Genomic DNA, 15,751 nt, shown 5'->3' with positions numbered 1-15,751 from the left:
GATATACAACAACAGATACCTCAGAAATACAAAGAATCATCAGAAACTATTACAAGCAACTATATGCTAACAAATCAGAAGACCTAGAAGAGATTTTAGGACAATACAATCCACCAAAATTGAATCAAGAAGCAATTAATAATCTAAATAGACCTATAACATGGACTGAGATTAAATCAGTAATTAAAGCTCTCCCAACCAAGAAAAGTCCTGGAACAGATGGCTTCACTGCTGAATTCTATCAAACGTTTCAAGAGGAACTTAACCCAATACTCCACAAGCTATTCCAAACAACAGAAAGGGAGGCAATCCATCCAAACTGTTCCTATGAAACCAATATCACCTTAATACCAAAGCCAGATAGAGACACAACAGAAAAAGAGAACTACAGACCAATATCCTTGATGAACATAGGTGTAAAGATCCTCAATAAAATGCTAGCCAACGGGATCCAACAACACATCGGGGAGATCACTCACCCGGACCAGATCATTCACCGGATGAGGTAGGATTCATCCCAGGCATGCAAGCATGGTCTAACATTCACAAATCAATAAATGTGATATACCACATCAACAAATTAAAAAAATAAAAACCATATGATCATCTCAATAAATGCAGAGAAGACATTTGATAAAACCTAACATCCCTTCATGCTGAAAACCCTAAGCAAGATAGGCGCAAAAAAAATTCATAACACAATCAAGGCAATTTATGAAAAACCCAATGCCACCATCATACGAAATGGAAAAAGATCGGAAGCTTTTTCACTAAAATCTGGAACTAGACAGGGATGTCCACTGTCACCACTACTCTTCAATGTAGTATTAGAATTCCTTGCCAGAGCTATTAGGCAAGAAAAAGGAATTAAACAAATTCAAATTTGAAGTGAGAAACTTAAATTATCTCTATTTGCAAACAACATGAATCTCTATATAAGAAAACCAAAAAACTCAGTCAAGACACTCCTGGAACTCATAAGAGACTTTGGCAGGGTAGCACGATACAAAATTGATTAATACAAATCGATGGCACTAGTGTACATGAATAATTCCATGGCTGAGAAAGAAACTGTAAGTATAGTCACCTTTAAAATAGTGGAGAGGAATCTTAAATATCTAGGAATTACGCTAACTAAATATGTGGAAGACCTCTGATGAAAATTATAAAGCATTAAAAAAAGAAATAGAAGAAGATATTGAAAAATGGAGAAATTTACAATGTTCCTAAGTTGGTAGTATCAACATCATCAAAATGTCCACATTACCAAAAGTAATATATAGATTCAACACAATCCCAATCAAAATCCCTACAACATTCTTCTCAGAAATAGAAAAAAGATACAAAAGTTCATCTGGAAACACAAGAGACATAACTAGCCAAAGTTATCCTGAAGAATAAAAATCAAGCTGGAGGAATCACAATTCCAGACCTCAAGACATACTACAGAGCAGTGCTCATATCAAAAGACTCTGGAGGGCCCAGCGGTGCAGTGGCCTAGAGCCTGGCAGCTAAAGTCCTCACCTTGAAAGCCCCGGGATCCCATATGGGCGCCGGTTCTAATCCCAGCAGCTCCACTTCCCATCCAGCTCCCTGCTTGTGGCCTGGGAAAGCAGTCGAGGACAGCCCAAGGCTTTGGGACCCTGCACCTGTGTGGGAGACCCGAAAGAAGTTCCTGGTTCCCGGCATCGGTTTGGCGCATACCGGCCGTTGCGGCTCACTTGGGGAGTGAATCATCGGATGGAAGATCTTCCTCTCTGTCTCTCCTCCTCTCTGTATATCCCGCTTTCCAATAACAATAAAAAAAATCTTAAAAAAAAAAAAAAAGACTCTGGAACAGGCACTCTCTGGCAACATGGCGGGTACGGAGGAGACAGACAGTGGCCTCGAGCAGCCACCTGAATAGCGATCTGGTTCCTGACGAGTGGGAGGACGGAGCTGCCTCCATGGCTGAAGAAGCAGCCAAGAGGAAGAGATGGAAGAAGAGTAAAGGGACTGGCGCAGCAGGGCAGCAGGAACATGATAAAGAAGCCACAGTGGATAAAGTAGCAACACAGTTGGAAAAACAAGCTCTGGTAGAAAGGAGAGAGATGATGATGATGACGAAGATGGAGATGGTGATGGAGATGGAGCAGCTGGAAGAAGTAGGAAAAGAAGAAGAAAGAATCAAAAACTCAAACAGGCCTTCCCTCAATTCCAGTATGTGAACAGTATCCAAATGGTGTCTAGCACAAAGGACAGGAGTGTGAATACCCCCCACACAAGATGGGCGAACAACTGCTTGGAGAACTACAAGTGAAGAAAAGAAAGCTTTAGATCAAGCGAGTGAAGAAATTTGGAATGATTTTCAGAAAACTGCAGAAGCACATTGACAAGTTTGAAAATATGTCATGAGCTGGATCAAGGAATGACAATGATAGAAATCTGTGAAAAGTTGAAAGACTGCTCACGCAAGCTAATCAAAGAAAATGGATTGAGCGTGGGCCTGGCATTTCCTACTGGGTGTTCTCTCAACAATTGTGCCACCCATTATACTCCCCATGCTGGTGACACAACAGTATTACAGTATGATAACATCTGCAAGATAGACTTTGGAACACACTTAAGGAAGGATTATCGACTGTGCTTTTACTGTCACTTTTAATCCTAAATATGGACAATTATTAAAAGCAGTGAAAGATGCTACTAAGGCCCGAATAAAGTGTGCTGGAATTGATGTTCAACTGTGTGACGTTAGTGAGGCCATCCAAGAAGTTATGGAATCCTATGAAGCTGGAATAGATGGGAAGACATCAAGTGAAACCAATCTGTAATCTAAATGGATATTCAATTGGGCCATATAGAATACATGCTGGAAAAACTGTGCCCATTGTAAAAGGAGGAGAAGCTACAAGAATAGAGGAAGGAGATGTATATGCCATTGAAACCTTTGGTAGTATAGGAAAAGGTGTTGTTCATGATGATACAGCATGCTCACATTACATGAAAAATTTTGATGTCGGACATGTGCCAATAAGGCTTTCAAGAGCAAAACACATGCTAAATGTCAGCAATAAAAACTTTGGCACCCTGGCCTTCTGCCGCAGATGGCTAGATCACCTGGGAGAAAGCAAATATCTGATGGCTCTGAAGAATCTGTGTGACTTGGGCATTGTCAACCTGTATCCACCATTGCAAGACATCAAAGGATCGTATACAGTGCAGTTTGAACATACCATACTGCTGCATCCAACATGTAAAGAAGTGGTCAGTAGAGGAGATGACTATTAAATTTAGTCCAAAGCCACCTCAACATCTTACTTTTTGAGTTTTGTTGGAATACATTGTACCAGAATTAATTTGCAATATCTATTTTAACAGTGGACCTATAAAAAAATGTTTAAAGAAAATCAATCAAAGGCAAAACATCTGATGTGATTAACAAAGGAAAAAGCTTTCAGGACTTTGAAATGTTAACTGCTTTTCCCTGTCTAGGAAATGCTATAAAGCTCAAATTAGTTAGGAATGACTTGTCCAGTTTTGTTTTGAACACTGAAGATATGCTTTTTGGATATTTATATTGCCTTATTCTTACTTGAATGGTTTGAGTGACTACATTCAAGTTTGCACCTCTGCCCTCTGGTATTGCTTTTTAACCTTCCTGGAATCCATTTTCTAAAAAATAAAAGATATTTTCAGATCTGAAAGCTGCATTTGAATGTTTGTGGTTATAATTCTGAACAGGAGATAGCTAAACATAACAAGGAAAATACAGGGTTTTTTTCTGGACTGTAGAGCTCTGATATTTTCTTCAGGCATAATAGCTAAAACAAGATGTATACATGAATCAAGTAGAACAATCTTGATAAGTGAATAAACAGCTTTAAAACTTTGTTTCTTTATAGACATTAATCCTGGTCTATTCATTTTCTCCCTGTTGGAAAGATGTACTGATGGACACATTAAGAACTTGGTATTGACTTGAAACTGTTTCAGTAAATATCTTAGCTTTTAGATCCCTCCTCCAGTGGTAGCTCCTATCAGGTATACATGCATTTAAAAAGTCCAAAATGGAATTTTAGCCATAGAAGCTTAAGAAAAATGGGAATTCTATGTTTAGATCTTATTCTAGTTAGAAATGCTATGTTGAAATAATTTCATAACGTTTGGAATGAGCTTTGTTGGAAATAAGCTTTTTTCCAAGTGGAAGTGAGGTTACAGCTACCTTCCCTAATGTTTTAAATTGTTATGTACTAAGGTAAAGCCTTAATTTGTGTATAGTTAGCATTGAGATTTGGTTGTTGTTTTAATGCTGTATGGTTTGTCTTTTGTTTGCTGTTCTCTTGAGAAACCCATGACTTGTGTACCTAGGTCATTTGTTATGTTGTACAACTGCTCTTTTTTTGCATTAGAGCTGCAAGTCAATGTTAACCTTTTGGGAAAAACAATCTAGTTTTTAGCTATATGGGCTGTTTATTGTGGTGCTATTCTTCAACAGCTACCTTTGAAAATTTTCTTTTTGGGATTGATTTTGGTGGCAGAGTTCACTGATTCACACATGGACATATAGGGCTTGAGCCTTCCAGCTAGCTCTGTGGGGTTGTAGTCAGAATGTTAGTCAGAGTGTTTTTTATTGTGGAGAGGCATAAACTGAAGCAACTTCATTCCTCAGCCTAAGAATTTATACACTGACCTCTATGAATTAGTAATTTGGAGCTTTCTAACAGCTCCCTCGGCAGTAGTAATCTCAAATGTAATTCTGAGAGCAGAGGGCTCCCTTCCTGTTGGGAGCAGTGGCATCACTGTCCCTGGAATGCCTGAGAGGGGTATGATCCTGTAAATAGGAAAGCCGTCACATAAGAAAACAATTGTACTGTTTGCCTATTAGCCTTGTATCTCTTTGATATGATGTTTAACAATAGTGCCTCTTGTAAATTATTTTACAACCAACCAAACAAACAAATAAAAGAGTCTGGAACAGGTATAGAAACAGAGATCAATGGAACAGACTAAAAACACTAGCAGGGAGCCCTCACATGGTCTCTTCAACAAACACTGTTGAGAACCAACCCAGCAATTGCAACCACCAGCTGATCGTGGCGTGATGGACTGTGCCGGGCCCTGTGCTTGCTAGAACATACAAGAACCTGGTCTGGGAATACCTCAAAGTTTCTTTGGAGATCTCCCCAATCAAACTTCTGGACTCAGAACCCTAGCCAAGAAAAGAGAGAAGAAAGAACAAGCCAATCAACCACCTCAGCTACATGTTGGCAGTGAAATACTGGGCAAATGAAGACTCTATGATGGACTGTGTCAATCAGTGGATTCTTCAACGACCTCATCAAGCTGGGAGTCGCGAAACTGGCAGCGATTCATAACTGGAGAACTATTAAAACCACTTGAGCAAGTATCTCAGAGCATGCCCCACATCCGGGACTTGGGGTGGGTGGGAAACTGGGTGGGGCTTCTCCCTCAATATCCCTCTTTACCTCAGATACATGAAAGAAACAATATGGACATAATAGTCTTACTCACTTCCCTATAGCCCCTGAACCTTTTTTTACCGTAATTAACTATGTAAAGATTGTCAACAATATAATAAAAAAAAAAAAAACGCTGTTGAGACAACTGAATAGCAGCTTGTAAAATTAAGAAGTAAGACCTGGGCTCGGCAGCGTGGCCTAGTGGCTAAGGTCCTCGCCTTGATCCCATATGGCCGCTGGTTCTAATCCCGGCAGCTCCACTTCCTCTTCCTCTCTATCTCTCCTCCTCTCAGTATATCTGACTTTGTAATAAAAATAAAAAATAAATCTTAAAAAAAAAAAAGAAGCAAGACCTGCACCTGCCACAATTACAAAAAAAAATCAGTCCTAAATGGATCAAGGACCTAATTCTACACCCAGAAACCATCAAACCATTAAAGGAAAACATAGAAAGCATTCTGCAAAATATAGGAAAGTAGAAAATCTTCTTAGGAAAAAACGCCAAAAGCAAAGTCAATCAAAGACAAAATAAACAAATGGGACTACATCAAATGGAAAAGCTTCTGTACAGCAATAAAGTGAAGCAGAAACCAACAGAATGGGAGAAAAATCTTTGCATACTACACAACTAATAGGCAACTAATATTCAGGATTTACAAAGAGCTTCAGAAACCCAGGGACAGTGTGAGGGGAAAAAACTGTGAAGAAATGGGTGAAGGAAACAGACATTTTTCAGAACAGATTCAAATGGCTATCAGGGAGATAAAAATGAAAACCACATTGAGGTACCACCTAACTCCGAACTGACTGGCCTACATTCAGAACTCTAATAACAACACTGCTGGTGTGATTGTGGGGAGAAAGGTACCCTCTTTCACTGCTGGTGGGAGTGCAGGCTAGTACAAACACTATGGAAATCAGTATGGAGAGTGCTTAGATAGTATCAGATGAACGTGTCATGTGATCCAGCTATCCTGCTCCTAGGAATTTACCCAAAGGAAATAAAAACTGCATTTAAGGAAGGGATCTGAAATCATATATTTATAGCAACAAAATCTACAATAGCAAAGACATGGAATCGATCCAGATGCCCACCCAAAGAGGAGTGCTAAAGAATATTACTCAGCCATTAAAAAGAATGAAATCCTACCATTTGCAACTAGATGGTCCCAACTAGAGACCATTATGCTCAGAAAAACAAATACCATATGTTATCTCTGATATAAGACAGTCATTATGCAAATTATAAGATCAATAACCCTTTCCATGCTGTTATTGCTACATCCCATTTGTTTTCATATGTTTGATACAATTTTCATTTCTTTCAAATCGTTTCTTTTCTCTTATCAAATTCATCACTGGCTCATGGATCACATGGTGAAATTATTTTACCCAAGAGGCTTTTGTGTTTTCTTTTTGTCAGCATGCATTGGTTATTCAGTGGTGCATGTTTTGACTCCATGGACCTGTAAATTTTGTCTGTTTTAACTTCATACCTGTTGTTGACTTTTTAAAGTGGCTTCTCATTTAAGGGAATGTATAGGGATGGCGTAATAGAGACTACCAAATTCAGATGTGAAAATACAATGCAATATGTATCCCCACTTTCAAATCAAAGATGGAATTCCAATAAAACTGCTGAACATATCTAAACAATGGGATGCTGAACTGTCCTGAATTATTTGTACCAGCATTTTGGGGCAAGCTTAAATAACAGACTGATGGAATTAGGTCTCCTTATGAAGGTCTATACTATTGTAATAATAGGTGGTGGGAATTTGGAATGGGGAGAGAAATCCTAGATCCTATGGAATTGTACCATAAAATTCAAAATTAAAAAAAGAATAATAAAAAAGAACTGAGATTGTTTACCTAGTTTAAACATTGTATAATGTACACATGTACTGCCATACCACACATTATGCCATAAATATGTATATTTATGAGGAATCAGTTGAAATCTAAATTTTAGTTCAATCAATTTAAAAACATGAAAGGTCATAAGAATAATATACTTCCATAATCAAAATCTGCCCTCTCCCTTCTAGAACTTGGCAGCCTTACCAGAGTTTTACTTTGTGGATTTCTCTCTCTGATCTTTTATTTCCTACTTTCTCCTTTTCCCGTCCACAAAATAAAATTGAGTTTCCCAAAGTAATTTTCCTCCTAAAAATTTCAGATAGTGAACTTTTAAGTCAAATTGTAGTTGTATTATTACTTGACTATGTAAAACGTTACTATTTTTAATAGATTTATCACCTTTACAGAAAAAATACAAGTCATTCCATTGCTCTGTGAGGGTCACAGTTGGACACTATTGAATCCAAGTGAACTTATATATATTTGACTTCTTTTATTTGACTACCCAATAGTCACTATCCTTGTACTCTATTTTCCTCCAATTCCAATCATGGTTTCTGAATTCTTCTCTAGATGCTCCAGATGGTATGAGTTTAAAAAGTAAGGATAGCTCTAAATTCAAAACCCAGGAGGTCCCACATGATGGAGCTTGCCTATCAAGGTGGATAGAATGTCAGGTTCAGGGATGGATATGTGACATGGCTTTATTTAACTAAGAGTCAAATCTGAGCATTTAGGGAAAGTTATAACATTGAAGAAGATGTCTTTCTATTGAACGCATTAAACTTAACAGAAACAGAGGTTGCATAAAGAGAGAAAGGGGCTGGAGTGGTGGCATAGCACACCAATCCTTCACCTGATAGTGCCAGCATCCCATACTTGTGTGGGTTCATGTCCTGGCTGCTCCACTTTCAATCCAGCTCCCTGTTTATGGCCTGGGAGAGCAGTGGAGTATTGCCCAAGTCTTTTGATCCTGGACCCGTGTGAGAGATCTGAAAGTTCTCGGCTCCCAACTTCAGATCAATTAGCTCAGCTCTGGCCACTGGGACGATCTGGGACATGTACCAGCAAAGGGAAGACTTTTCTCTATGGCTCTTGTCTCTCTCTTTCTCTCCCTTGCTCTGTGTGTGTGTGTGTGTGTGTGTGTGAGTACAATACATGCTTCAAATAAAAATAAATAACTCTTTTTTAAAAGGGAGAGAGAAATTTTTAAGTAGCAGTTACCAGGGGAGGGTGAGTCACAAGAGAGGTTATTTAATGGGTTTAGAGTTTCTCTGTGGGGTGATGAAAATGCTATGGAAATGGATAATGATGGTTGTACAACATACTGAATATAGTTATTGCCACTGAACCATAAGTTTTAAAGTTTTAAAATGGCTAAAGCTATATATATATATACATATATATATATATATATATATATATATATATATATATATTCGACAGCTACAGTAATAAAATGACAGTTAAAACTACCCATGATATAAATTGAGCCAGAGACAGCTAATATCATTACTACCATTTAATATATGTGGTTAAATTACTTTTTCCAGATCATTCGGTTGGCCAAGAGCAAAGCCTAGAGCAAAATGATCTGTGGTGAGGGAAAATCTTTGTAAAGTTTCCAAGTGTAACACAATGAATATTGAATACAAATAAAAATAAGCAATCTATTTCACACTGGAGCAAGTTCAAGTCTTGGCTGCACTGCTTGCAATCCAACTTCCTGGTAATGCACCTGGGAAGGTAGTGGATGCTGCGGTGCCTGTGTCCCCAGCACCCACCTAGATGGAGTTGCAGGCTCCTGGCTTTGGATCAGCTCAGGCTATTACAACACTGGAGAGGGAACCAGCTAATGGAAATCTGTCTCCATCTCCTTGTCACTCTGCTTGTCAAATAAACAAATGTTTTTTTAAAAATAAACAAATATTAGAGCAATGAAACAACTTAAGAAATTAAAACTTTGAAGTAAAACCATGCAAAAGAAAAAATCCTAAGAAAGTCACAAAAAAAAATCAGAGAAAAATCTAGTCCTTATATGGCCAAGAGATTTCTTGGATCAAACTCTGACTGAGGCAATGTACTATTAAGACTTTTCAGTACTGAATCAATGTCTCATTCATCCCTACTAACTTTGATTTGGGTGTCTATCCAAATCAACTAAAAGGAATTCCAGGAAGAAGGCACACTAGAGATGCCAGGTGCACTCTTCAACAAAGTGTCTAAAATTAGGAGCCAGGCCTGGCATGATAGCTCAGTGGCTAAATCATTGCCTTGCACACTCTGGGAGTCCATATGGGTGCCTTTTGTATCCCAGCTGCTCTACTTCCCATCCAGCTCCCTGCTTGTGGCCTGGGAAAGCAGTCGAGGACGGCCCAAAGCCTTGGGACCCTGCACCCGCGTGGGAGACCTGGAAGAAGCTCCTGGTTCCTGGCTTTGGACTGGTTCAGTTCTGGCTGTTGTGGCCATTCTGGGAGTGAACCAGGTGATGGAAGATCTTATTCTCTGTTCCCCCTTCTTTCTGTAAATCTGCCTTTCCATTAAAAACAAATGTCTTCAAAATAAATAAATCAAATAAAATGAGGAACCAACAGCTATTATTAGGCTACAATACTCAGAAGAGAGTATTGGAATAGAGAAACTGATGAAACAGAGAAACTGAAGAATACAATCTGGATGGCCTGGAAGAGAATGGGAAGGCTTGCTTTCACAGACTGCCTCTCAGCCACTGTGCAAACCACTGCAAACCTGGAAAAGTCCTTCTTCATGAGAACAGACAATAAGTAGGTTCCCCACAGCACATACAGGTGACATGGTGCCAACAACTATAAACAGATTTGGTCAAAATGTCAATATAAAGTTTACTTGAGGCAGAATATGAGTGACATCAAGACAGTGACTTTGAACGAGTCATAGGAAGAGTTCCAAAATGGCAAGGTTTTAATCAGAATTTACTTATTCCGTGACAGTAAATCTGCCTGTATCTCTACAGAGTGAATAAACATTGGTCCAAAAAGATAGATTTAGGTAAAAGGGAACGAATTTTTACAGGTTTGAGATTACTGCTTTTAGAGCAGGATTAATTACAAACATATTCAGAAACAGATAATGCTGAAAAGAAGGCTATTGATTAAATTTAAGAAGGACATTTTTGGGAATAGCAAAGGCATATATAGATAAAGAAAAGATTTCACAGGTTACTCCATCTGGCTAAGATGAAATAGACACAACATGCATATCACCCCAAGCAAATTGGCCTGGTGGATAAGATTAATAGCTCTGTCTACCACACTCCTCAGACAGGCCTCAGGAGGTGTTTCTGTTGAATGCTTTGCAGATGTTTTAGAGGCAGTTCGTTCTCGGTGGACACCTGGAAGTTTTGCTGCAGGCTAATCCTGCAGCTCTCAGAGGACCCAACACAGCTGGAGAACATAAGTGCCACATGCATTTCTAAAGGAAAACAGAACTCAGGTAGCACCTCCTGCAAGCAGTGCTATTTCACGCAGAAAACCAGTTGCTCTCCATTCCCGCTGCTGTGCTGATTCACACTCTCAGGGTGCTGGAGTGACTTCAGGTCCTGGTTACTGAAGTGTTGCCATCATCTGGACACATAAGAGTGACCCCACAACTGTGATGTCCCCTCAAAGTAATAGAAACCCTCCCCATGAGCTGCACCTGACTCACCCAGACACGCTAGAAAGACTGTAGCCATTGTGGACCCCAAAGCCTAATAAGCATGTGACAAATGTTCTGTGCTTTATCCACACAGGCATGCACTGGGGAGTTCCACCTGCACAGTTCCAACAGAGGCTCACAGCTGAGCTCCCTGCCAGAGAGTTCTCTGCTCCCACTGCCCCTGGTTACTGCTGTAGCCCCACTGTATTGCAGCCCATACCTACTGACGAGCACCCTGCTGCTACTGATATGTGGTCTGTGCCAGAGCAGTCCATGGAAGCTGGTGAGGCTCCACTCTGCTGTGTTCTGTAGAGAGCAACTACTGCATTCCTGCCTCCTGGGGCCACAGACATGGTCACACAGTGAGGTGCCCATTCTTTCCTCTGTGTGCACATAATCTGCCCCAGATGAGTGTCCCCACCTTCTAGTGGCTGATATGCTGATGGCTGTAAGACACCAACTACTACAAACACATTCATTCATTACACATTAAACCATAAGCAGACTATACCAGAGAGTACAACTAGAACAAAGTAGCTCACCAAAGTAACCACTAGACACATCTTCATTAAAAAGACTTATACTATAGAAGCCATCATTTTAAAGCATTGAAGACCACTGCTACACCAGGAAAACAGATATCAATGTAGACACACAGAAGTATAAAAAAGTAGCATCATGCATCCAAAGGAACTCAAAGCAACAACAGAAGAGGATATTAGAGAAATGCTTGATGAAAAATTCAAATATATTATATGGAAAGTTAATGAGATATCATAGAGTATAGATAGTTCAATGAAATCGGGAAATAAAGCAATATATGAAATAGCACCTCACTTTACTTAAAATGCCTATTATCAAAAATATAGGATGTCAGAAAGTTTACCTTGTAACTTGTACTAAGGGACTACACTATTGTGATAACAAGGGGGAAAATGTCATGATGGGAAACTGAGGAGGGAGAAGGAGGTAGACGAGATGAATTCCTGTACCTAAAAAATGTATGGTGAAAAACAATAAAAGTTAAAAAACAAAAACTTAAAAAAATACAGGATGTAACAAATTCTGATACAGATGTGGAGAAAAAGGAATGGTTAACTCACTGATGGAAGAAATGCAAATTATGCCTGCTGCCCAGAGGTTCCTCAAAACAACAAAATTGGAGGATATGCTATAGCTGTCCCACTTCTGGGTATGTACCCAATTGAAACGAGTCTATTAAAGAGGTACCTGTCCTATCATGCCTATTGTCGCAATATTCACAGCAGCTAAGTTACTGGACCAACCTATGTCTCCCTGATGAATGGATAAAGAAAATGTGACATGTATACATGATGGAATACTATTCAGCCATAGAAAAGAATGACATTTTATCATTTGAAGTAGCATAGATGGAAGTGGAGGACATTAATAAAAATAAGTCTGGCACAAAAAGACACATATGGAAAACTTTTTAAAAGTCTAATTCCATAATGATGTAAATTTTTGCTGATGGTATGTTGGAGCTTTCAATTGACTGGGATGATACTCTGCTGGCTCTGTCTTCAGACCAGAGAGGGTATACCTAAGAAGCCGTTGAACTTGACGGGACAATAAGATACTGGACTCTATGTTTGGTATACGCTTGCAATGGGGAAATCTCAACTGAACTTGAGCTGTGGTTATGCAACAAGGTGGAGGAATCCACCATGGTGGGAGGGTTTGGGGAGGGGTTTGGGGAGAACCCAAGTATCTATGTAACTGTGTCACATAATACAATGTAATTACTGAAGTTAAATAATAAATAATTTTTTTTAAAAAAAGTCTATTTTTAGGGCCCGGCGGCATGGCCTAGTGGCTAAGGTCCTCGCCTTGAATGTGCCGGGATCCCATATGGCTGCTGGTTCTAATCCCGGCAGCTCCACTTCCTCTCTATCTCTCCTCCTCTCTGTATATCTGACTTTGTAATAAAAAAAAAAAAATTTTTTTAAGTCTATTTTTAACAATTTATTTATTTGAAAAGCAGAGTTAAAAAGAAGGAAGAAAGGAGGAGAAAGAGAGAAAGAGATTCTTCCTATTGCTGGTTTACTCCCCAGATGCCTTTAACAGCCAGATCTGGTTAAGGTTGAAGCGAGGAGAATCCCATGAACTTAAGCCATGTTTCACTGTTTTCCCAGGAACCTTATCAGGGAGCTGGACAGGGAGTGGAGCAGCCAGGACTTCAATTAGTTCTCATACAGGCTTAAACTGCTGCACTACAACACCAGCTCCCAGAAAAGTCCATTTTAATGTTACTATAGCCTGGAATGGGGAAAAGAGGGATAAAGGCGGTTTGGGTAACAGGTACCACAGAACAGATAAAAGAAGCTCTAGTGTTCCAATGTGGGGTGAGGTGACCATAATTAACAATAACCTCATATATTTTGTGAAGATCTAAGAGAGGAATTTAAATGCTTCAAATATAGATACAATAAATAGATGGAAATGTAATTGCCTTGATTTTGTCGAAACATGCTTTATACATGTGTCCAAATATAATACTCTATCTCATAAATACATACTATATATTGATCAAAAATGTTTAAAGATTTATTTATTTTTATTGCAAAGTCAGATATATAGAGAAGAGGAGAGACAGAGAGGAAGATCTTCCATCCGATGATTCACTCCCCAAGTGAGCTCAATGGCCGAAGCTGAGCTGATCCCAAGCCATGAGCCAGGGGCTCTTCTGGGTCTCCCACATGGGTGCAGGGTCCCAAGGCTTTAGGCCATCCTCCACTGCTTTCCCAGGCCACAGGTATGGAGCTGGATGGGAAGCAGGGCTGCCGGGATTCGAACTGGTGCCCATATGGGATACTGGCATATTCTAGGAAAGGACTTTAGCTGCTAGGCCACCGCCTAGGTCCCATTGATCAAAAATTTTAAAAACAACTAAAAGACCCTTGACTAACATGACGATATAATTATAGAATCATCTATTCTCCTCAAATTCAGGAGAAGCTAGAAAAAGGTCTTTCCTGGTACTGAGTCTGTTTCTTTTAATGACAGTTGAAGTAGGAATCAACTGTTTCCAGTTAGGATGAGTACATGAAGACTTTACAGTATCAAGCCTTGGCCAGCAAGAATTTAAAACTGTATCATAGGAATTATGTTCTCTATGATCTTTTTTTTTTGTACACATTTATTTTCATTGTAACAAAGCAATTTATACACTTAAACATTTAAAAATGAGAATCATCTTATCCCATGGAACAAAATTTTAAAATAAACAGGAACAAAATTATAATAGAGAATGTCAACTCCAAATAAGATCCTACAGGTTCTGCTGATTTTCCCATCCAGTGACAGAGCTCAACTCATCATTAGGAAAGTTTTTTTTTAACTGTCATCCTAGACTATAAGGATGTCTGTTAAGCATCACATTTTTAAACATGTCAAAAGAGAAACCGTGTTGTCAGAATGCCCATGGAACCCACCCAAACTTTTCAAACCCAGCCTTCACTGACTTTCTAGAACATTTTTTTCCCTTTTTCTAAACAAGAGAAAGCAGATACATGTTGATAAATGTTTACTGTCTGTAGTCAAATAGAGACATAGTGCGATCTCTGAGCCCACTATACAGAGAAAGGACAGAAAAGCTAGAATTCTGTGCATGACTACACAGGGGGCCTAGCATCTCCCAGCTCATAAGTGAGCCGGGGGAGCAAGAGGTTTGGTTTACCCACACAGCATGGTGGTGTTGATTCCAAATAGTTTGTGGAAACAAGAAGAGGTGAAAACGGTTTTGGCACAGAAAAGAGCAAGACCGCTCATCAGCGCCAGCATCAGAGTGGTCTGTGAACCAAGTGAAGAAGCTCTCGGGCTGCTCCTGCGGCTGCTTCCTGCTTGCTTTGTTCTGTTTAACCTGGCCGCTCTGTCAGGTCCTTTCCCGATTTCCATTTGACCTCAGTAGATTTGGAGGATGGATGGCCTCTCTCATTCAGATGGAATTGTTTGGAGAGAACTTTATTTTCAAAGTAAGGGCTTTCATCAAAATAAAAATTTATCCTGTCACCTGATTTAATATCTTCAAACTCTGTCAGTTTGACTCTGGTGAGATAATGCTGTGCTCCCTCATCTTCCTCCCCCAGCAGTGCAGACACTTGGGATGGTTGACAAATGTTTTACCCCAAAATTTGGGATTTTGGCAATCAATTATGATCTCTTCTGAAAAAAAAAATGTTTGGCGGAGTGTTATATTTCTGTTCTGCTTTCAAAATCTCCTCACTGGCATGTTCATTCAGTCAGTCTGTTTCATTCTCTACTTCATCTATATGCTTAATTGTTTTTTGCTCTTCTTATTCTCCCTTGATCAGGCCCTAGGCCCATATGTCTGCCAGCCTGGGGCCTGGAGCTTGTCTGGGCTTCTTTGAGGCAAGAGGCAAGCTGGGCATTTTGGGTTCATGGCTTGAAGCAACGTTACACCACCAGCAGCCAGGAAGCAAGCAGTGAGAGCTGTGTGCTCTCTATAATCTTAAGGAAAGATACTTCTCGGAATACATCCAACAGGGTAGCTGGGACAGCAGAGGCCTGCAGGATCCTGTTGAGAAGAGGCAGAGGGCCTCTCACCCAGAGTGCACTCTTGTCCCCAGGGAGTTCTTGGATATGCTTTCCTGCTTCCTTGAAATATGGTGAACATCTGTGTTTAGTTAGCCAATTATCCTAGATCAAAGCAGTGTTCCTTATCAGTATCTCACACCAGTGGTGTTTGACATGTTAAAATGTTAATTTAGAGA

General features: G+C 39.6%; 2 pseudogenes across 1 annotated transcript; one reads left to right on the top strand and one right to left on the bottom strand.

Annotated features, from left to right (window-relative positions):
* The first annotated feature begins 434 nt into the window (after positions 1-434).
* Positions 435-3,374, top strand: LOC101535848 (methionine aminopeptidase 2-like; annotated as a pseudogene). Its single transcript, XR_009245866.1, has 2 exons — positions 435-505; positions 1,841-3,374. The product of XR_009245866.1 is annotated as a methionine aminopeptidase 2-like (transcript).
* Positions 3,375-13,208: 9,834 nt separating this feature from the next.
* On the bottom strand, positions 13,209-15,409 carry LOC101535615 (protein SET-like; annotated as a pseudogene).
* Between the last annotated feature and the right edge of the window lie 342 nt (positions 15,410-15,751).

This window comes from Ochotona princeps, chromosome 7 (assembly GCF_030435755.1).
Source record: "Ochotona princeps isolate mOchPri1 chromosome 7, mOchPri1.hap1, whole genome shotgun sequence".
NCBI lineage: Eukaryota > Metazoa > Chordata > Mammalia > Lagomorpha > Ochotonidae > Ochotona > Ochotona princeps.
The sequence above is the reverse complement of the archived record's forward strand: the minus strand, read 5'-3'. Positions and strand labels throughout refer to the sequence as shown.